This window comes from Podarcis erhardii (assembly GCF_964252035.2).
Source record: "Podarcis erhardii genome assembly, chromosome: 1".
Taxonomy (NCBI): domain Eukaryota; kingdom Metazoa; phylum Chordata; class Lepidosauria; order Squamata; family Lacertidae; genus Podarcis; species Podarcis erhardii.
The window spans coordinates 119,598,059-119,620,882 of record NC_138497.1 but is presented as its reverse complement, the minus strand read 5'-3'; the positions used below and the strand labels follow the sequence as shown (position 1 = coordinate 119,620,882).

The following is a 22,824-nucleotide window of genomic DNA, read 5'->3' as shown; positions in this document are numbered from 1 at the left end:
ATAAGGATTTGCTTGAAAACAAAACTCCAAGGTGGTTGTCACCAATGGAAGCAAAGGTTCAGAAAAAGCTCAATATGGAGGCCAAATGGCCGAAATATTGGGAAATTTTGGAACAAGGAGGAGACAGATTAAAACTGCAGAGCTTTGAAAAACTAAAAAACAAAGTGCGAGATTGGCTTCATTATTATCAAATAATGGAGGCTTACAATTTGGATAAGAAAATTGGTTTTCAGGTGGAAAAATCAAAACTGGAAAAAGAACTGTTAGAACCTAAAACTAAGAATTTATCAAGAATGTATAACTTGCTGTTGAAATGGAATACTCAGGATGAAACGGTTAAATCTGCTATGATTAAATGGGCACAAGATGTTGGACATAATATTATGATGGCTGACTGGGAACAGTTATGGACCACAGGTATGAAGTTTACGGAATGTAATGCCTTAAGAGAGAATATAATGAAAATGATATACAGGTGGTACATGACACCAGTCAAGCTTGCAAAAATCTATCATTTGCCCGATAATAAACGTTGGAAATGTAAAGAGACCGAAGGTACATTCTTTCACCTTTGGTGGACATGCCCAAGGATTAAGACTTTCTGGGAGATGATTTATAATGAAATGAAAAAGGTATTTAAATATACCTTTCAGAAGAAACCAGAGGCCTTTCTCCTGGGCATGGTCAGCCAATTGGTGTCAAAGAAGGACAGAAATTTCTTTATGTATGCAACAACAGCAGCAAGAATACTTATTGCAAAGTATTGGAAGACACAAGATTTACCCACCCGGGAAGAATGGCAGATGAAGGTGATGGACTATATGGAACTGGCGGAAATGACTGGCAGAATCCGAGACCAAGGAGAAGAGTTGGTGGAAGAAGATTGGAAGAAATTTAAAGTTTATTTACAGAAACATTGTAAAATTAAGGAATGTTAGAAGGATGTTGGAATGAAGTTATATGGTTTTAGCAGAAATGATATTAAGTAAAAATGGATTGTTAATTGGTGAAAGAAGAGAATGTAAAATTACAGTATGTTAAGATAAATTATTAGGATAAAAACAAGGATGGAAAGGATTTGCTGAAATATCTAATTGAACTAGAATACAAAAAAGGGAGGTGTGAGGAGGTCTAGGAAACAAGCAGATGAAAAATAAGTTATGGGAAGGTTTGACTTGTTTTTCTTTTTTCTTTTTCCTAATTGTTTGTATTTTTCTGTGTTGTTTTTTCTCTTTATTTTTGTCTGTTTGTATCTATTGTGATGTATTGTTTTGGTTTTTCTTGTTTAATTCAGTGTTTTCTTTTTGTAACCTTTAAAACTGGAACAAATATTATGATCTGCCAGACACATATAGAAAGGGACTGCCAAATCCAGACTTGATATTACAGCCAAAAAGAAACCATCTGTAGCACATAATATAAATTATTTGCCTCTTCTCTGCAGTTTGGGCAGCTTTAAAGGCTAGATTATTTTTTTCTTTGTTTGTTTTAAGTTGGCTTTTAATATTGTGTTGTTATCTGATGTTAATATATTCAGATGTTTGGTTAAATATGTTTGGTTAAACTTGCGGTATCTTACCACACATCACCTCTTAGCCCGGCTAAGTAAAAGTGGTTGCTAGCCCTTTTAAGGGAGCTGGGTGGACTGAGATGGGACGTCCTTTCTCCCCACCCACCCCAAAGCAGGTTTTTTTTTTGGGGGGGGGGAATGGTTTGTGTCCAGGGAGAGGAAGTCCCACTTAGATACAGCCCATTGTATGCAGATAAGCTATAACAGTAATCAGCCAACCTCAGCAAATAGGCAATATAATTATGGGTTCTTTTTTTCATTGGTTCTACTTCATGGGACCCCGAAATAGCTACTTTTCTAACTGTCCCAGAATGTCCTGTTGTTTTCTTATTAAAAAAAATCAAGTACCATTGTATATGTTGTGAGCTTTTAATAATCCCAACTATTACATTACCATATGTGAACGTGCAGAACAATTTACCTTTGGTCTACATGGTCTGTATCTTGCAGTTATTGCATGCTGCAGAAAGAAGTCCTTTCGTTAAGGCAGTCTGCTAATTTCATTTTTTAGTCTTCAGTTACAAGCTTCTGGCAGGTTTTCTGACCACTACTGTTACCTGGTGGCGCCGATATTTCATCAGAGTTAGACAAGCAGACTACCTGGACCTAGGCCCAGATGCCCTGTTGTAAGTGATGAACATGATCCCTTGTGTTAAGGAATTCAAGACTTATAGTGCTGGGATTCCCAAGGGAGTTGAAAGAAAACTGTGTTCAAGCATTCCCTTTGTGCGTTCTCTTTGTGCTTGTTACGTACACAGCATTATGAGCTCAAGCAATTACACATCACCCCGACGAAATCCTTTTTTCAGTTATTGATCATTTATTTCAGGTAGAAAGACTCTCTTAATTTGAACGAATACAAGCCATTAAAGATGCAGATGCTGTTTAAAGATGACCTGATAATAGTGACTAAGGAAAACGTAGCTCATGTTTAGCACCATTTTTATTTATTTTTAACTCTGTTAAAAATTAACACCAACATTAAGATAATACATCTCATTCCAGCAGTTTGAGTGAATTTTGTTTGCTTTAAAATCTTATCTCTTAACCCTGGACCATTTGTATGTTATTGTGTTGGTCTGTCTGTTTCGGTTGTATGCTGGTTTGACTTTTTAAGACTTATTGTAGATTTCATTGTATAATTGTTATATTTTTTAAATAGAGTCATCTGATGGCCTAGATGACTTGTTCAAGAGGCTTCTAACAACTATAAATCAATAAATACTGTATCCTTCCTAACATTTCCTTTTACATATAGTAACTTTATGCTTACATTTTGGGATTGTTTTTAAAAAATTATGTTTATCCTACATAGTGTGCCATGCTTAACTGTACTCTGTATTTATAGCATGTCATGTGTTAATATGTTAAAGTTGGTATACTATAGATATTGAGTGGCAAGTCACACTATTCAATTCTCCTGAATCGGCCCCACTGAAATGTATGGGAAATCCATCCATTTCAGTAAAATTTGTGCATTATTCTGCTGATTAGATCTGGGTTGGATTAATAATGGTTTGAATTAGATGTCATCTAGATTCCCTCTATGGCCATGATTCAGAGGGCCTCATAAGGAACTAGATATGCTCATCAGGGCTTCTTCAGGTGCGCAGCCTGGGAGTCATTTTGGACTCGCAGCTGTCCATGGAGGCGCAGGTCAATTCTGTGTCCAGGGCAGCTGTTTGCCAGCTCCATCTGGTATGCAGGCTGAGACCCTACCTGCCCGCGGACTGTCTCGCCAGAGTGATGCATGCTCTAGTTATCTCTCACTTGGACTACTGCAATGCGCTCTATGTGGGGCTACCTTTGAAGGTGACCCGGAAGCTACAACTAATCCAGAATGTGGCAGCTAGGCTGGTGACTGGGAGCGGCCGCCGAGACCACATAACACCGGTCTTGAAAGACCTACATTGGCTCCCAGTATGTTTCTGAGCACAATTCAAAGTGTTGGTGCTGACCTTTAAAGCCCTAAACGGCCTCAGTCCAGTATACCTGAAGGAGCGTCTCCACCCCCATTGTTCTGCCCAGACACTAAGGTCCAGTGCCGAGTGCCTTCTGGCAGTTCCCTCGCTGTGAGAAGCCAAGTTACAGGGAACGAGGCAGAGGGCCTTCTCGGTAGTGGCACCCGCCCTGTGGAACGCCCTCCCACCAGATGTCCAAGAGAAAAACAACTACCAGACTTTTAGAAGACATCTGAAGGCAGCCCTGCTTAGGGAAGCTTTTAACAGACTATTGTATTTTAATATTTTGTTGGAAGCTGCCCAGAGTGGCTGGGGAAACCTAGCCAGATGGGCGGGCTATAAATAATACATTAATAATAATATTTCCATCTCTTCTTGTTCTCTTTTCCCCCCTCAACCACTCTCTGCAAATTGCAAGCCTTATTTCATATAATCATAGAATTGTAGAGTTGGAAAAAATCCCTGAGGATCATCTAGTCCAACCCCTTGCAATGCCGGAATATGCAGGTGTCCCATGGTGGGATTGAACCTGCAAACTTGGCGTTACCAGCACCATACTCTAACCAACTGAGCTATCCAGAGCTATTTGCTGCTTAGCAAGCTGCTTCGGTTTTTAATTTATCTGTTTCAGAAGTTGTTAGTAAGATGAGGAGCTATTATCTGGGAACCTCAATGAGATGCCCTCACACACAATAACAGGGATTGCTAGATGTCTGTTCACAGGGGGTGTTTAGTGCATTTAATGCTAGTTAAGTCAGTAGGCTTAAGCATGCTTAACCCTGTATAGGAGTGGGCTATAAATCCCTAGTTCTTGGAACTGGGATATTTGTCCCCAACTGGTGTGTGTGTGTGTTTGTGTGTGTAAAATTCATGAGCATGGGATCAAGGACCAGAAACCACCAGCTTCTGATCTTGAAATGCATACTGGGTGTTAGCAGACAAAACAATTTAACCTGCAGCCACAAAAGAGAGGTAATACTTACTTCTTTGGCAGGTTAATTAGTTTGCATTTGCAAAGTTCTTTGAAGATGAAAAGTGCTATAAAAATGTTAAATAGTATTTTATATGCTGTTCTCGAGTGGATTAACAGGTGCAGAATTAAAAGCTGGCAGTTGCCGAGAACACTTAACGATAACTTCTCTCTTTCATCTGCTAATGGTTTTAACTCCCCACCCCCATGCAAAAAAAAAGTAAGAAATAGATAAAAATTTACCTATGGTAAATATGTAAACTTCAGGAATGGCTGAGGGAATTCATTTAAAACTGGCTTTCAAAAACACAACTGAACCAAAAGAAGCATGCACTTGAGTAACCTGGCAATATTGCTTACCAATCTTGACTGTTGTTTAATAAAATCCTCTAGTCTGGGAATTTATAGAATCTTGGAATTGTAGAGTTGGAAGGGACCCGAAGGGTCATAAAGACCGAGTCCCTGCAATGCAGGAATTTCAAACCTCCAAGAAAGGAGACTCCACAATCTCCTGAGGTTGGACCTGTTTGATATCATGTCTCTTGGGGACTAGGGGGTGGCTGTTACGTTAATAAGACCAAGCCATTTTTATTCATAATCATTTACATTTACAGTTTCCAAAGGGGTAACTGTGTTAGTCTGTTACGGGGGGACGACAACAACAACAACAACCCTGCAAAGAGTCTTGAGGCGCCTTAAAGATAGATTCTGCCACAATAAAATCATTAGACTGAAGGTGCCGTAAGACTCTGTTTCTTACATCTGCTGGATTAGATGGAGCTTTGATGATGATGATGAAGAAGAGTTTGGATTTGATATCCCACTTTATCACTACCCGAAGGAGTCTCAAAGCGGCTAACATTCTCCTTTTCCCTTCCTCCCCCACAACAAACACTCTGTGGAACACAAGTGAACAGCAGAGAACCCGCACAAGCAACGCTGACACAAACCCCCACATATATTAAGTAAAATAGAAACATCACCACCCGACCCCACCCCCACTCATATTTCTCCCCCCATCACCTCTTTCCCCCTATTCTTCCTAATGTCTCAACAAATGAAAACGATTTGTAAAAAAAATAAAAATTGTTATGTGGGGGGAAAAATACGAGAGACATTGCACATACCTTTGTAAATCAAGAAAATCTTTAATAAAAATACATTTTTTAAAAACTCCACTCTGTGAGGTGAGTGGGGCTGAGAGACTTCAGAGAAGTGTGACTGGCCCAAGGTCACCCAGCAGCTGCATGTGGAGGAGCGGGGAAGCGAACCCGGTTCACCAGATTACGAGTCCACCGCTCTTAACCACTGCACCACCACTGGCTCAGCTTGATCTGATTCTTATGGGTGCTATTAAATTTCTGTCAGCTCTGGAGGAGAGCAGACATGTCTGGGAAAGGGAAAAGGTAGGCCAGGGCAGTGTTTTATTGTCCTTTCCATCATGTTCTGCCACACTCGTCAACCAGGGCATGGTTCAGCTTCATCTCTTTGACCACACATCTAACCAGCTCCTAAATGGAAGAATATCTGCATTACATCTTCGGCAAACCAAGCGACAGCAGAAAGAGGGAAGAGAGAGGGACGAATGGTGCCTTAACCCAGTGTTTCCCAACCTTGGGCCTCCAGCTGTTTTTGGACTACAACTCCCATCATCCCTAGCTAGCAAGACCAGTGGTCAGGGATGATGGGAATTGTAGTTCAAAAACAGCTGGAGGCCCAAGTTTGGGAAACACTGCCCTAACCAATCGGCCCCCTTTTCCTACCATCTCTGTCATCTTCCCCAGGCTCCTGAACGAAATAGTATACACATGTGCCCTATAGGGGCTGGAGTCAAGGGTCAAATTATAACTTCCCAGGGTTTCTGGTCCTTGGTCCCACGACCTGGTAACCTTGAGAAGTTACAATTTGCAGGGATTCTAGGCTGCAGAATGCTGCTAGAGTAACTTAGCTCAGCCCTCAAAATTGCTGGAAGGGCAAAAAGGCCAGGAGCGTCAATAGGCCTCATCTTAAAATGAGTTAACTTAGACCAGGGAGGCTCTCCTGGCGCCCTTATTACATACATTTAGGCACCAGGCAAAAATGTTCCTCTTCTCCCAAGCCTTTGCCTAATTAAACAATCTACACCCTTTTAAACTGGGCCGGGTGAGTATTTTTGTTTGTTTGTTTTTATATTGTAAACCATCCTGTGCTCCTCAAATGAAGGGCAGTATAGGAATAATAATAGTAATAGTAATAGTAATAATAATGTTTTTATATATGCTAGAAGCCTCCCACAGTAGCTGGGGTACCCTGTCAGATGGGCAGGGTATAATAAAAATAAAAATAAAAATAATGTCTGAATCATTTCAGTTTAGCTGAGATAATTTTGAATCTGGTGCAGGGAAGTTCATCTAGTACAGTCATATCCTGGATCCCGAACGCCTTGCGAGTCGAACGTTTTGGTTCCCGAACGCCGCAAACCCAGAAGTGATTGTTCCTGTTTGCAAACGTTCTTTGGAACCTGAACATCTTCTGTGGCTTCTGATTGGCTGCAGGAGCTTCCTGCAGCCAATAGGAAGCCACGCCTTGGTTTCCAAACGTTTTGGAAGTCGAACGGACTTCCAGACCGGATTCTGTTCGACTTCCGAGGTACCACTGTAATAGGATTGTCAATGGGCCCTCTAAGATGGTGCCCCTTTTGTGGAGCCCAAAGTGGAAAAGGAGGAGACTTTACCTGTAACTAGGAACTGGGTAGGAGAAAAGACAGGATATTTGGTCAGGTCATCTTCCATGCCTTTTTTTCCTTCTTTTTCTTTTTTCTTTTTGAGAGAGAGAGAAAGAGAGAGAGAGACTTTTGACTGAGGGAGAGGGTGACAATGGCTCTTCAGTTTGTGCCTTTTTCCAGTGGGGAGGGTATGGTTGGCTTTGTTCCTTACAAGCAAGCTGTCTCTTTTTCTCCAGCCATGGCTCTGAGAGAGCTCAGAGTTTGCCTGCTGGAGGGACACTGGTGTGGGCATATCGAGCACTATATAGTGCTTTGTAGAAGGCAGCTTTGATCCCAACATCAATCCATCCAACAATTAGAGCATCTTTTATGAGAAAGACAGCGCAGTATCAGAATGGGTTGCGTAAATTCCTAATATGGGATACAGCCGGGTAAAGACGATTTCACGCTCTAGCACCAATGTACTAGTGAGCTTCTGCAGCAGCTATTTTTGTTTATGACATCATGACAAAAGAGGAAACATTTTCAATTTTAAGGAGCTGTGTGAAAGAACTCCAGTACCATGGACATCCCAACATAGTTGCTGCTATTGCTGGAAATAAATGCCATCTTAACGGTGTATGAGAAGCCATGGAAAAAGACGCTAAAGACTTTGCAGATCCCATCCATGGAATATCTGGAAAGACCAGGGCAAAAAATTGCAACAAGCATAAATGAACTGTTTATAAAAATTAGTCATAGAATTCTATCAACAGATGCAAACCCTCAAAATGCAGCTGTTGTTGACTTACACTATCATATACCAGAGTAGTTTTTAGATGGTGTTTGACCTTGGAAATTAGGGGTTTATTTGGAGTATAGTTGACTTGGTGCCCTCCAGATTTTGCTGGACTCCAGTTCCCATCAGCTCCAGCTAGCATGGCATATTATCAGGATTGATGGGAGTTGTAGTCCAGAACATCTAAAGGACACCATGCTGGCTATCCTGCCATAACCAACCTGCTCTCTACCTGCCATTGTTGGATTTTTGTTTTGATTGTTTGCAGAGTCGTTCACTGCTTCGCAGCAGAGCATTACTGAAGTGGTGTGCCCTAAAAAAAAAAATTAAAAAAAATTGCAAACTCAGTAAACCAAAGGCAATAAAACAAGTCATACAATTATATGGTTATTCTTTCATAAAATAATAGGTCATGTTTTGCTCAACATCTACAATTCCCATATCCTTTGTGTGAAAAATGAACAGGTGGCATGGCAACCCTATCTACTGCAATGCTTTCTTGCATGTATGAATCTGTCAGTGGGTTTATTACCATGTCAGTTTTGATCACAAACTCGGAGTTTCCATTTAATTTTTTTGGCCTACAGATTGAGCCATTAATTCATTGAGTTAATTGACAATGACTTTACAACTCTGACTTTCCCACTGAACTCTGGAAAAGCTCCTGGCCTTGCCTATAAGGTCCAGATGTTGTGCTTAAACTAAAATGGCGCATGGAGGTCGAAGGGGGACTGATTTGAATATCACACCAAACTTCAGACAAGGGCAAGAGATTTGAGTCTCTAGTAAAACATGCATACTTTTGGAGCAAGGAGCAGGTCTGAGGGGAAATAATATTGTGCATATTGAACTTGAACAAGCACCCTCTTTCTCTCCCTGTAACTGATTGTACTGCTATTACAAAGAAAGGTATTAAGAGTGATTCCGTAAAACTTTCAAATGGCCACCTCTTCCTTCTTTGCTATTAGCTTGAGTGGCCTATGGTGTTAGAAAAGTAAAAAATGCACTTTAGTGTTTGGAAGACACACTGCCCAAGACAACTTTTGAAATAAGTGATAAGGTCAAGGAGCCGGTAGGGAACATAGCTTAAACAATTTAATATCCTCTGTCTTACACGTGCACAGTCAAAACAGGTCTTTAAATAATGTTTATGCCAGTCATGTGTGTATGGAATCAACTGCAAATAAAGTGTTTTAAGTGTGTTGCAATATACAAATGTGACACTAGATGGCGATAGTGAGCTATGGCAAATTCAATATATTTTTCAAAACGTTTTTTAAAAAAAGCATTTTCACAACGTTTTTTATATGTGTGTAGATTCCACCAGTGTGTGTGTGTGTTTAAGTGTCCTATGAAACAAGGAGCCAAGCATATGTGTAAGGTAGAGCAGTATTAGTTTTGCCATGTTGCAGATGTAAGGAATGCAAGTGTAAACGTGGTGAAGTTTCTAGTTTATAATGCAATCCTAACAATGTTTACTCAAAAGTAGGTACTTTTGAATTCAGTGGGGCTTACTCCCGGGTAAGTAGGTTTAAGATTTCAACCCCAATCTTAACTCAGTTATGTGTATTTTTTAAGAAGCCCAGGCTAATGTGAAGCAAGGTGCTGAAGAAATATGTGATTGCCTACCTATTGATCCTTAACATTAACAGCAACTGCCTTTGATGAAGGTCTGAGGATGTGATATGAAGGCATATGGTCAGTGGCAGCTGTTGTGGTGGGTAAGAGCAGTGGAGCTACCCTCCCCAGGTCACTACAACATGGATGGGGAAACTTTTTGGATCTGCAGGTCAAGTGTGGTATGTGGTGGTGATGGTGCTTTGACGTCCCATGCACAACCAATTCAGGAGGCTTCAGCTCTGGCCCCTTATTGGCTGATGAGTGGTAGAGGCCGAAGTCTGCCTTCCCTTGCCAATGTGCAACCAGGAGCGCACTTGAAGGCTCCCAGTTATGCATTGGCAACCACATATTACCTCAGGTATAAGGCCGTGGTGCATAGCTGTCAACTTACAGATTTGAAAATAAGGGTCCGGCAGCCTTGAAAATAAGGGACCAGCAGCCAAAATAAGGGACCTGCAGCCTCACCTGTTCCAGGCACTCCAGTCTTCCTGTCTGAGTCTGGTCAAACTCATGCTGGGTAGCTTCGAAAACACTGGCCAACCAACTTTGTAACCAGAGGTTCAACTGAATAGACTCTGAATCACATGCACCACAAGGCCTATGCAACCTCAACTTAAGATGGCTCCCCAGCCTGGCTTTGCACTGCAAAGTTTGCAGCAGCACGTGCAACAAAATGGCATCCAGCATTCAAAAAACCCCTCAGCTTGCATTAACTAGCCACACACAAGGCATGCAAGCTCCACCCCCCAGTCGTTTAAGAACTTCTTATTAGGTGAGCAACACAGTTGGAGCCTCCCTCCTCCCTGGCCGGCAGGGAGGGAGGGAGAGGAGCTGCTTCCTTTGAAATTTAAGGGACATCATTTAAGGGACATTTAAGGAACATCTATTAATAAGGGACAGCAGCAGGACATGGCGCTGGAATAAGGGACTGTCCCTTCAAATAAGGGACACTTGACAGCTATGCCGTGGTGTATCCAAGAAGAGGAAGAGGAAGAAGAGTTTGGATTTGATATCCTGCTTTATCGCTACCCGAAGGAGTCTCAAAGAGGGCCAGATTTGATGAAGTGAAGGGTCGTGGGGGCCGACCAAAGTTGTTGACCTTTTTTTAGGATTGATATTGCTGAGCTTCTTTTAGGGTTGAAGTTGTTGAGGTTTTTTTTAGGATTTTACCCCTTGAAATAAACTGCCACAGGGGCCGGATCAAACCATCCAGCGGGCTGGATTAGGCCCCTGAAATGGACTGGAGTTTCCGGCTTTGTGTTGTTATTTTTTCATCGGAGGAGGGAGGGAAGGAAGGAAGGAGGGATGGTCAGCACCTCTGACTATCATTTAAGTCACCCCAGGGTGTCATGGCACATTGGTTGAAAACCATCTACCTGAAACCCTCTTCATGCTTTGCTTGTGTGAAGAGACAAAGCAAGAAGAGAGGGGTTGTGGGACTTCACTTTTGAAGTCTGGGCATAACTAGTGTGGCCTTCTGATGTGGGTTGTGGTTGTTGTTGTTTATTGAATTTATATACCACCCTATATAAAAAAAGTGTGGGTGCGCTGTGGTCTAAACCACTGAACCTCTTGGGCTTGCTAGTAAGAAGGTCGGCGGTTTGAATCCCCATGATGGAATGAGTTCCTGTTGCTCTGTCCCAGCTTCTGCCAACCTAGCAGTTCGAAAGCATGCCAGTGCAAGTAAATAAATAGGTACTTCTGTGGCGGGAAGGTAAACGACATTTCTGTGCGCTCTGTTTTCCATTACGGTGTTCCGTTGTGCCAGAAGCGGTTTAGTCATGCTGGCCACATGACCTGGAAAGCTGTCTGTGGACAAATGCCGGCTCCCTCGGCCTGAGAGCGAGATGAGCGCCGCAACCCCATAGACACCTTTGACTGGACTTAACCATTCAGGGGTCCTTTACCTTTTTACACCCTGTACCCAGAGGTCTCAGGGCGGTTCACAGAATAAAATCAAAATATGAAACCACAAAATGCATAATAAAAAAAACCCAATGACCCCCGCCCTGAAAAAAAACACATTTTAAAAGGGCATAGGATGTCAATCAAATCAACCATAGGCCTGGTTAAAAAGGAACATCTTTGCCTGGCACCTAAAGGTGTACTGTATAATGAAGGCGCCATTGTTTTTCTCTACACATGAAGTCTTCCTTGGATCCTGGTTTGCTTAGGATTCCATAATACAGGGAAGCCTCTGCATGAAGCAGCACTCATCCTAAGGAAGCCATGTGCTTGGGGGTGGGCAAATGTCTCCCCTCCCCCCTACTCTCTACTTGCTTTCCCTCTTTACCCGAGTAAAGCGTGAAGAAGAGGACTTAATTCTGCGCTAGTTCTCAGAAGTGGGGTGTTAATTGGGATGAGACACAGGGCAGCGAGCAACTGTGCAAGCAATCTGTGCTGGGCTCTTGCCTCAAATCATGTGCAAAACAGCAGGTGCAGGCCTACTGAGAGGCACCGTGAGCCGCAACGAGCCCCGAAACAAACGCTGATTGCTGGCCTCATTGACAAAGCACTTTCTGTAGCTGGAGCGGGCTACCCCTGCGACTGTTTCCCATTTGTTTCTTCCTGTGTACCAAAATTAGTTTCATATTGTTTGAACCGAGTGGTAATGGATTCTCCGTCATGCAAGCCCAGTCCCCTTCCAACAAAGAAAAGAGCCTGATTTGGCGGAGGGAGGGGAGGGGAATGCGGCACTGCATATCAAATACATGCTGATGATGCGGTGGGACGAAGCGCATTCCCCCCGTTTCTCCTTACACCTGTTTGGACAGAAAAGGGTCACAGAGCAGGGTCCCCAGGGAAGCCCGCTGGAGAGGTGATTAATTGTCTACCTGCTGATTAAAAGGATCCAAGCGGCTGAATTCACCCAAGCCCGTTTCCGTAGGTGTCGCCATGTGCTGCAGCACAACACTAACTGCTAAAGTTACAGGCCTTCCAAGCATCCCTATTTCTGAGGGACTGTTTACAGAAACAGTCCAGGTTTCTGATTTGATCCCGGAATGTCCCACTTTTCTTTAGGACGCCCCCATTTCCATCAGAGAAATGTTGAAGACATGTGACCCCCGAGCCAAGGAGATAAGAAACTACAGTGGTACTTTGGGTTACATACGCTTCAGGTTACAGACTCCGCTAACCCAGAAATAGTACCTTGGGATAAGAACTTCGCTTCAGGATGAGAACAGAAATCGTGCAGCAGTGGCGCAGCGGCAGCAGGAGACCCCATTAGCTAAAGTGGTGCTTCAGGTTAAGAATAGACCTCCAGAACGAATTAAGTTCTTAACCCGAGGTACCACTGTACACAACTTTTAAAAGACATCTGAAGGCAGCCGTGTACAGGGAAGTTTTTTAGTGTTTTATTTTCTTATATAAGTTGGAAGTCGCCCAGAGTAGAGGGGTGGGGTATAAATTATTAGTATGGAATAGGATGTCCCTATTTTCATCAGAGAAATGTTAGAGGGTCTGAAGTAAAACAGTATGAGCTGTGCATACAGTGGTCTAAACCACTGAGCCTCTTGCGCTTGCCGATCAGAAGGTTGGTGGTTCAAATCCCTGCGACGGGGGGAGCTCCTGTTGCTCTGTCTCAGCCCCTGCCAACCTAGCAGTTCGAAAGCACGCCAGTGCAAGTAGATGAATAGGTACCGCTTTGGCGGGAATGTAAACGATGTTTCCATGCGCTGTTTTCCATCACGGTGTTCTGTTGTGCCAGAAGCGGTTTAGTCATGCTGGCCACATGACCTGGAAATCTGTCTGTGGACAAACGCCGGCTCCCTAGGCCTGAAAGCGAGATGAGCGCTGCAACCCCTGGACTTAACTGTCCAGGGGTCCTTTACCTTTTTTACCTGTTGTTTGACTGCCTTCTTCCTCTACCCCCTGCCCATCTCTGAGGTGCTTTGAACATTCCAGAAGTCAAGGAAACTTACTCTTTGTGAAAACCATGCCCGAGTGTTGACGATGACTGCCTTTGTGGTAAGGTGACAGCAATTCTGCGCCTTCTGGCCTTGAAGCAGGGAAGGGTGGGCCATTCCTTTTCAGGAGGTGTTCTCTGTGTGTGAATGAGGGGCTGGGGGGGGGCGTGAGCACAGCTCTAATGCCCTGCTGTGTTTTCCTGCTGTGAAAATAGGGGTATGCTGTGACAGGCCCCAGGCTGGGCCTTTTCTCTTTCAAAGAGAGAGGGGCTGAAGAAACAGGTGCGCTCTGCAGTTGCTCTATATCTGCTGCCTTTGTGGCGGGGCTGCATCTGGTCAGCTGAAGGCGCCTTTTTATTATTTAAACTTTCCACGTGTGATTAAGGAAATGCTTGATTGCATGGGCTTGCTCCCTTATTATTTGGGCTCTGTCAGTTCTGATTGTGTGGCTATTCCTGTATCTTTGTTCCAGCGCACTCCAGGCAATGCATCGGAGTGGTGAACATTTAATCTCTTAGATTTTGGCTTTGTTTTGTTTTGTTTTGTTTTGTTCTGAGCAACTCCACAGGAAACAGAAATCCAAGTCATAAACTTCCACACATGCTGCTGCTGAACTACACAGATCCCATCAACCCATCCCGCTGGCCATTCTGGATGGGGATGATGGGAATTGTCTTGGGGCAGCGGAGGGGGGGGGCTAATAGGTCCCCTAGCCCTGGCTTGTTCAGCACCTCTGTATCATGTTGCTGCTGCATGGAATAACACATGTATCAGACCTTTGGATTTAGTAAGTAAAGTAATTTAAACTTTTTTTTAAAAAAATGCCTTCCACGCATACCTGCTACTAAGTGGGCGTCTCAATGACTGCCAATCTGTGTAGGTTGAAGCAGCGATGGTCAATCTGTGGTCCTCCAGATATGCTCCAGCATGTCCATCGGTCTGAGATAATGGGAGTTCTCATCCAACAACATCTGCAGAGCTGCAGGTTGCCCACTCCAGGGTTAAAATGGCCAGTTTGCCCTGGGAATCAACCTTGTGAAGGTTCCCCCAGGGGGGTGATGTTCTTGACAAGGTTTGGATTAGCCTGACTGGTCTTTTGTAGGAGTTCAACCGCACTGCAAACTTAATGAGATCAGGGCTCCTTCCATCACCTCTTCCAAGAAACAATATTCCGCGGTGGCTTCTCAGTTTTTGCCCGTCTTGTTAAATCTACCATCCGATTCAGCCTGGCGTCCCTGCGCACATGTAAGGGCTTCTATTTCTCTCTTGTTGAAACTCAGGCGAGTCTCTTTGAACAGCTGCTTCATCACCAGTTAACCTAGCAGGGGTCGTGATCAAATGTGATCATTCCATACGATTGCACCCAGTGATTTGATGCAATTTACTTTTTATGACTCTGTGTGGAGTTTCGGGGCTGCTTCCAAGTAGGAAAAGCATCACAGGTGAGATAATCTTCTTGACCCATGTACTCAGTTGCGAAATACCTGCAATGTGCTTCACAAGGTACAATATGCACATTTCTTCCCACCCACTTGTGTACAGGTGGCCCAAGTATTTATTTGGCTACAGTGGATAAGAGAGGGCAGTGATAGATTCACATGCTTTGTGTACACAAGGTCCCTGGTTCAAGTCCCAGAAGTGTTAGAAACTCAGATATATAATCTAATCACCAAATGGCACCTTAAACCTGGGCTGTGGTCACCACAATGCAGTGTCTAGGCTCTGTTTCCCTCCCACCTATGGGATGTTAAATTATTATTATTATTATTCATTCATTCCACTTTTATACCGCTTTATATTTTAAAGAACAAATCTCAAAGTGGTTTGCAACACGTTAAAACATACAAATAAAACAATCTGGAATAGAACTAATTCAAGTTTCATGGGAAATATTTCAAATCCTTCCCTAAGTGACATCACCTCCTGGCAAATAGAAGGGGAAGAAATGGAGGCAGTGAGAGATTTTACTTTCCTGGGCTCCATGATCACTGCAGATGGTGACAGCAGTCACGAAATTAAAAGACGCCTGCTTCTTGGGAGAAAAGCAATGGCAAACCTAAACAGCATCTTAAAAAGCAGAGACATCATCTTGCCAACAAAGGTCCGTATAGTTAAAGCTATGGTTTTCCCAGTAGTGATGTATGGAAGTGAGAGCTGGACCATAAAGAAGGCTGATCGCCGAAGAATTGATGCTTTTGAATTATGGTGCTGGAGGAGACTCCTGAGAGTCCCATGGACTGCAAGAAGATCAAACCTATCCATTCTGAAGGAAATCAGCCCTGAGTGCTCACTGGAAGGACAGATCCTGAAGCTGAGGCTCCAGTACTTTGGCCACCTCATGAGAAGAGAAGACTCCCTGGAAAAGACCCTGATGTTGGGAAAGATGGAGGGCACAAGGAGAAGGGGACGACAGAGGACGAGATGGTTGGACAGTGTTCTCGAACCTACTAACATGAGTTTGACCAAACTGCGGGAGGCAGTGGAAGACAGGAGTGCCTGGTCCATGGGGTCACAAAGAGTCAGACATGACTAAACGACTAAACAACAACAACAACAACAAAGTGACATTTTGCTTTCCCCAGTCGCCAGCCTGGCATCCAGAGATATCCACGTGGTCGCCATTGGGCCTGTGCTAGTCACAAAACGTGACTAGCACCTGGCTAATTTTGAATACTTGAGTCCCAACATCTCCAGTATGAAGGTGGATTGTTGGCCACTGTGGGGATAGGATAATGAACTAGATAGGCATTTGCCCTGATCCACCAGGCCTTTTCTTCTGTTCTTCAGGAGCAGCTAGGAGGCTATCTGAAAGACATGGATAGCTCGGTTGGCTAGAGCATGGTGCTGATAGCGACAGGGTTGCAGGTTTGATCCTGTACGGGGCAGCTGCATATTCCTGCATTGCAGGGGGTTGGACTAGATAATCCTCAGGGTGAGATGCTGCTTGTCAGAGTAAACATTACCAGGTTAGGTGGAGACACAGTCTTAGCTGTGCACCTTACCCGTGTTCATTTATAATTACATTTATGTTCCACCTTTTCTCCAGAAAGTTCACAATGGTATACACACTTCTTCCCCTCTCCGTTGTCTCATCGCAGCAGCCTTGTGAGGAAGTTTAGGGCTGAGAGACCTTGACTGGACCAAAGTCACCCAATGGGCTTCATGACTGAGAGGGGATGTGAACCTGGATCGCCCAGGTCTAAGTCCAGGACACTAACCACTGCTCCACTCTGGATGCCATCAGGCAGATGACAGCATGGGCATGTTTTGTGCTCAGCTGTGAAATTGCATAACCTGAAAGTGGTGTCTTGAGCTATTGGGAGGATGGGCAGGGTACAAATAAAATGCTTGATGAGTTGGATCCAGGGTGGAAGGCACCAAGGTCCAGGCAAGGTCTCCTGCTGAAGGAAGGAGACCAATGAGGAGGCAGCTCTCAGTGTTTTCCTCTGCGTCACCCGCCACACTACCACAATCCTCCACAGCCAATCCTTTTAAGGGACATGGGCTGCAGGGAGAAGGCAGAATCTGCTTGAACTGCTTCTTCCACATCCTCCACTGGGAGTGGGGCTGGGCAATACCTGGTTTTCAGCACCATGATATATCACCAAGTAAACACCATGATGGGATGTGGGTGGCGCTGTGGGTTAAACTACAGAGCCTAGGACTTGCCGATCAGAAGGTCGGCGGTTCGAATCCCCGCGACAGAGCCTAGGACTTGCCGATCAGAAGGTCGGCGGTTCGAATCCCCACGACAGGGTGAGCTCCCGTTGCTCAGTCCCTGCTCCTGCCCACCTAGCAGTTCGAAAGCACCTCAAAGTGCAAGTAGATAAATAGGTACCACTCCGGTGGGAAGGTAAATGGCGTTTCCATGCACTGCTCTGGTTTGCCAGAAGCGGCTTAGTCATGCTGGTCACATGACCCGGAAGCTGTACGCCGGCTCCCTCGGCCAGTAAAGCGAGATGAGCGCGCAACCCCAGAGTCGGTCACGACTGGACCTAGTGGTCAGGGGTCCCTTTACCTTTACCTAAACACCATGATATACCGATTTCTGACAGTATCCGAAAGGAGGATGGAGCTGTGTAGAGGCATTGGCTGGCTTCACGGTTTCCCCCGCATCGTGACTTTTGCCGGCACCTGCTCTTGTGATTCACTCCCACCTGCAGGAGGCAAGGGAGAGCTGTGCTGGCAGAGTTAACGGGCTGCGGGACTCGAGAGAAGCATTGGCTGGCTTTACGAGTTTTCCCATGTTGAGATTTTTGCATAGTATACACACACAAGCACATCATATCATGGTAAAGGTAAAGGACCCCTGAACGGTTAAGTCCAGTCAAAGGTGAGGATGGAGTTGCGGCGCTCATCTTGCTTTCCACGCCAATAGAGCCAGTGCTTGTCTCCAGACAACTTTCCAGGTCATGTGGCTAGCATGACTAACAGTTTCTGGAGCAATGGAACACCGTGACAGAAACCAGAGCGCATGGAAATCCCGTTTACCTTCCCGCTGCAGCGGTACCTATTTATCTACTTGCACTGGTGTGCTTTTGACTGCTAGGTTGGCAGGAGCTGGGACAGAGCAATGGGAGCTCACCCCGTCGTGGGGATTTGAACCGCCGACCTTCTGATCGGCAAGCCCAAGAAGCTCTGTGGTTTAGAGCACAGCGCCACCCGCACCCACTGGGAGTAGGGCTGGGCAATACCTGGTTTTCAACACTGTGATATATCACCAGCTAAACATGGTGATATACTGATTTATGATGATGTCTGAATGAAGGATGGAGCTAAGTAGAGGCATGGGCTGGCTTCACAGTTTTCCCCGCATTGTGACTTTTGCTGGCGCCTGCTCTTGTGATTCACTCCTGCCTTCAGGAGGCAAGGGAGAGCTAAGCCAGCAGGGTTAACAGCAGGTAGTTCTATCCCTGTAATTCCCAGTCCACTGGCCTTCTCCCGGCCACCTCTCCCAGAGTGCCTTTCTCAGAAGTGAGATGACAGTGGAGAGCCTCATCCAGTGTGAGTGTAGTGGAGAGCCAGTGTGATGTAGTGGTTAAGAGCGGTAGACTCGTAATCTGGGGAACCGGGTTTGCATCTCCGCTCCTCCACATGCAGCTGCTGGGTGATCTTGGGCTAGTCACACTTCTCTGAAGTCTCTCAGCCCCACTCACCTCACAGAGTGTTTGTTGTGGGGGAGGAAGGGAAAGGAAAATGTTAGCCGCTTTGAGACTCCTTCGGGTAATGATAAAGCGGGATATCAAATCCAAACTCCTCTTCTTCTTCTTTGAGAGAAGCACTGGCTGGCTTCATGAGTTTTCCCATATTGAGATTTTTGCATAGCATACACACACAAGCACATCATGATTCATGATATGTTGCCAAGTGCATAATTGTGAAACCGATATCACGATATGGACTTCAAACCAGTATGGGACGATATATCGCTGAGCCCTAACTGGGAGCATCCCATAAGCAGAGTTTCACTCACATGAACTCTGGATCCAACCAGAGTTCCACACAGACTGATTCTATATGTAGATGCTTGTGTGACTGTGAAAAAGAGGGCCCCATATTCTTGGTGAGCTGGCTTGGGCGCAATAGGTTCCCCATGCTTGACTTAGAGCTTGGGTGGCCAACCTGGTGCCGAGATGTTCTTGGACTATAGCTCCCATCATTGGCCATGCTGGCTGGGGCTTATGGGAGCTGTAGTCCATCAGCCGCTGCTGAGATGAAGGCGGCAGCAACCACAGGCTGAAATGGCCCGGGTGAACCAGCGTTTAATTTTCCCCCACCCCCTATAATTCTCCTTTGCTTCCTAGTCTGTTTAGTGCCCCTCCTCACACTTGGCAGAAGAGATTCACCTTTTCACAGCAGTACGTCTTCATTTACAAATTACAATTTCCCCAACAATTTGCTGTGTATAAAAATTGGCCTTACGTGCAACCGGCCACTTAGTTGGAGAATGGAGCCTGCAGTCTTGACGCATTCTGTGAACAATTGGTAATAACTCTGAACCGACCCCATTTTCTGCAATGGGAGTTCTTGACTACAGTCTGAATTCTTACCAGATAAACTCTGCCACCCACTTTTGCTCTGTGCTAAGTTTGCTACCGATGCAAATGTCCTCTGAAAACCTAATGGACTCCCATGTGTGTATACGCCAAAACAATTTGTCTCGCTGACCTAAGAGGAAATTTGGTCTCTTCCGTATGACTGCAAATGCCTCTTTTTCTAATTCTTAATATTGGCTGCCCAGTTATGCTTTTCAGTGATGTGGATATGATACTTAGCAAGCAGTAGGTGAGGGTGATTTTTCAAAAATCTTCTGGTTTAGTTTTCAATACTTTCCCTCCCTTTTAGCTCTCTGAATGATTAATGTGAATAGGAAAATAGTGTTGACCCATTTAAATTGTGTTGGACAACCTTCATTGCTCATCTGCATAATGAAATACACACTGAGCATTACATCTTAAGTGTAGGAGCCACTGAACTACAAATATTTCTCTAATTCAAATTATGAAGTAAATTATAGAACGTTCAGTACTAATAATAGTATTAAATATTAAGCCACCGTGTAAATTGTAATTGTCAGGGAGAACCATAAATTGAAAATACTATTATCAATTTAGCTATAACAGATAATTTCGGTAACCTGCCTGCCTCCCTCCCTCCCTCCCTGCTTACAACACTGAATTTTTTTGGGGGGGGGGAAGTCTCTGTGTTGAAATCCACTTGTAATGAAACGCTAAAATCAGAGTGATTTATATGTGTATCATTTTGTGTTCCATTTTAAGTTAGCAATATTAATTTGCAAGGCTAAAATATATTGATTTTTTTATAACACTGTTATCTTTTTGCTTGAATGCAATTTTTAAAAAGCAAATTATCGGTAATTGAGATGGAAAAATCATTCTGGGCAATGGTTAGGAAACAAAGAAAACCATTGGGCTCTAAAATAATAATAAAAAAACCCCACGAATTTTATGAAACAGGGACATAATTTGCAGCGTTTTAAAATAAATGCAAACTTTAAAATGGTGAACTTAGTCTGCGGGGTTTCTATGGTTACCCACCTTCAGACAGCTTTATAAGATGCGTAAATAGGTCTATGAGTGATTTATAATTATTTGTGTGGGGTTTTTTGTTTGATATGTTGGTAACCTTGTGTTCCGTTTGCATGTAATACATTTTGCATGCTTTGGTTTATGTATATTTTAGCACCTTTGATTGACAATGATTGAGCGTTCCTTTCTTGATTTTTTTTTTTGTCATAGATGGATGTTGATAGTGTTGAAAATGTAAACAATTTTACTTGCATCACTATTTTGATAAACAAGGACTCTCTTATGCTAAATAGGGGGGGAGGGGGGAGGACCTGTATATCTTGAGCAGGAAAGCTTCTTTCCTTTATGGTGAACTGCTCCAAGCAGGTTCCGTAATCCTGCCTGTTAAATATATTCATCAAATCAAACGCCAGACTCTCGTGTGAATAAATATGCTACGTATGCAAGAATGCCACACTTTAGTGGCTGCCTGACATGAAAACAAACAATGTTCACGAAGCTACCAAATTTCAGATGAAATTGGACTTTTGTCTGGAACGTCTTCATTACACAGTATGTGGTATGAAATACGAAAAAATATATTTTCGGATTCCATCTACATCTTATAAACGCCAGGCCGCATTTTGTCTGTCTGTGCATTTGTCAGAATATCTCTTCCAAAAATAGTGGGGTGACCCCCAACCTTACTTAGTCTAGCATCTAAAGTTTGGGGGACATCACTGTTTTAGTTAGAAATTAGCTGCTCACGCCACGTACAGTGGTACCTCGGATTACAGACGCTTCAGGTTACAGACGCTTCAGGTTACAGACTCCGCTAACCCAGAAATAGTGCTTCAGGTTAAGAACTTTGCTTCAGGATGAGAACAGAAATCGTGCAGTGGCGGTGCAGCAGCAGCGGGAGGCCCCATTAGCTAAAGTGGTGCTTCATGTTAAGAACAGTTTCATGTTCAGAAGGGACCTCCGGAACGAATTAAGTTCATAACCCGAGGTACCACTGTACACCCGGTGTGTTTATTCTTGAGACCCTCCTGTCCATGCAACAGGCAAATGGGACAAGGGAATGAGGAAGAGAGAGGGGAGAAGCTTGCTTTGCGGCTCTTTTGGACCATGCTTGGAGAAGAGTTGATCCATAAAGACTGGGGAGGCTTGCGTCCTGATTTCTGCATCAGGAGGGGGAAATGTGTGGACCTGCTGATCTCCAGGGGAAACCTGCAACAGAGCACATAAAGAGGTGGCCACAGCCCCCCAAATAGTGGCTTGCGGTGCCAATCATTGCAACACAAGAGGCGGTCAACAATGTTAGAAAGACAGATACAGTGGTACCTTGGGTTACATATGCTTCAGGTTACATATGCTTCAGGTTACAGACTCCACTAACCCAGAAATAGTGCTTCAGGTTAAGAACTTTGCTTCAGGATGAGAACAGAAATCGTGCTCCGGCAGCGCGACAGCAGCAGGAGGCCCCATTAGCTAAAGTGGTGCTTCAGGTTAAGAACAGTTTCAGGTTAAGTACGGACCTCCAGAACGAATTAAGTACTTAACCCGAGGTACCACTGTATACTAACCAAGAGCCAAATGGTTCCTTAAACCATGGTTACAGTCGCCAAAATGGAATGTCAGGTTGCCATTTGGGGGCATGACAGCTCTAAAAGTCTCATTTTTCAAATGATGGGCTGACTGTGATTGATTACCAGTTAAACATCTGGCTAGTTCAGATGACCTGGAGGAGTGTCTCCACCTCCATCGTTCTGCCCAGACACTGAGGTCCAGCTCCGAGGGCCTTCTGGCAGTTCCCTCACTGCGAGAAGTGAGGTTACAGGGAACCAGGCAGAGGGCCTTCTCGGCAGTGGCGCCCGCCCTGCAGAACGCCTTCCCATCAGTTCTCAAGGAAATAAACAACTATCTGACTTTTAGAAGACATCTGAAGGCACCCCTGTTTAAGGAAGTTTTTAATGTTTCATGTTTTATCGTATTCTGCTGGGAGCCACCCAGAGTGGCTGGGGAAACCCAGCCAGATGGATGGGGTATAAATAATATGTTGTTGTTTATTGATTATTATTATTATTGACAACCTTTAGCTAAGTTAGGAACTCTGATAACTTAAAGGATAAAAGTCACTTGATCTAGGGACAATCCACATTCATATTGGCATATTCCAATCTCTTTCTTAATGGTGACACGGACCATTCCTAACATAGGAATATTCTTCACAACTGTGAGCAGGGCAAGGGTGTTGTATGTAAGTGAAGGCAAGCTACGACAAT

General features: G+C 44.2%; 1 protein-coding gene and 1 pseudogene across 4 annotated transcripts in view; both read left to right on the top strand.

The window, feature by feature from the left end:
* Positions 1-22,824, top strand: part of METAP1D (methionyl aminopeptidase type 1D, mitochondrial) — a gene marked incomplete at its 5' end in the record, with an annotated part of 101,123 nt that overhangs the window by 6,442 nt on the left and 71,857 nt on the right. The window lies entirely within an intron of this gene.
* LOC309335005 (ras-related protein Rab-22A pseudogene) lies at positions 7,322-8,222 on the top strand (annotated as a pseudogene). Its single transcript has one exon. The product of its transcript is annotated as a ras-related protein Rab-22A pseudogene (transcript).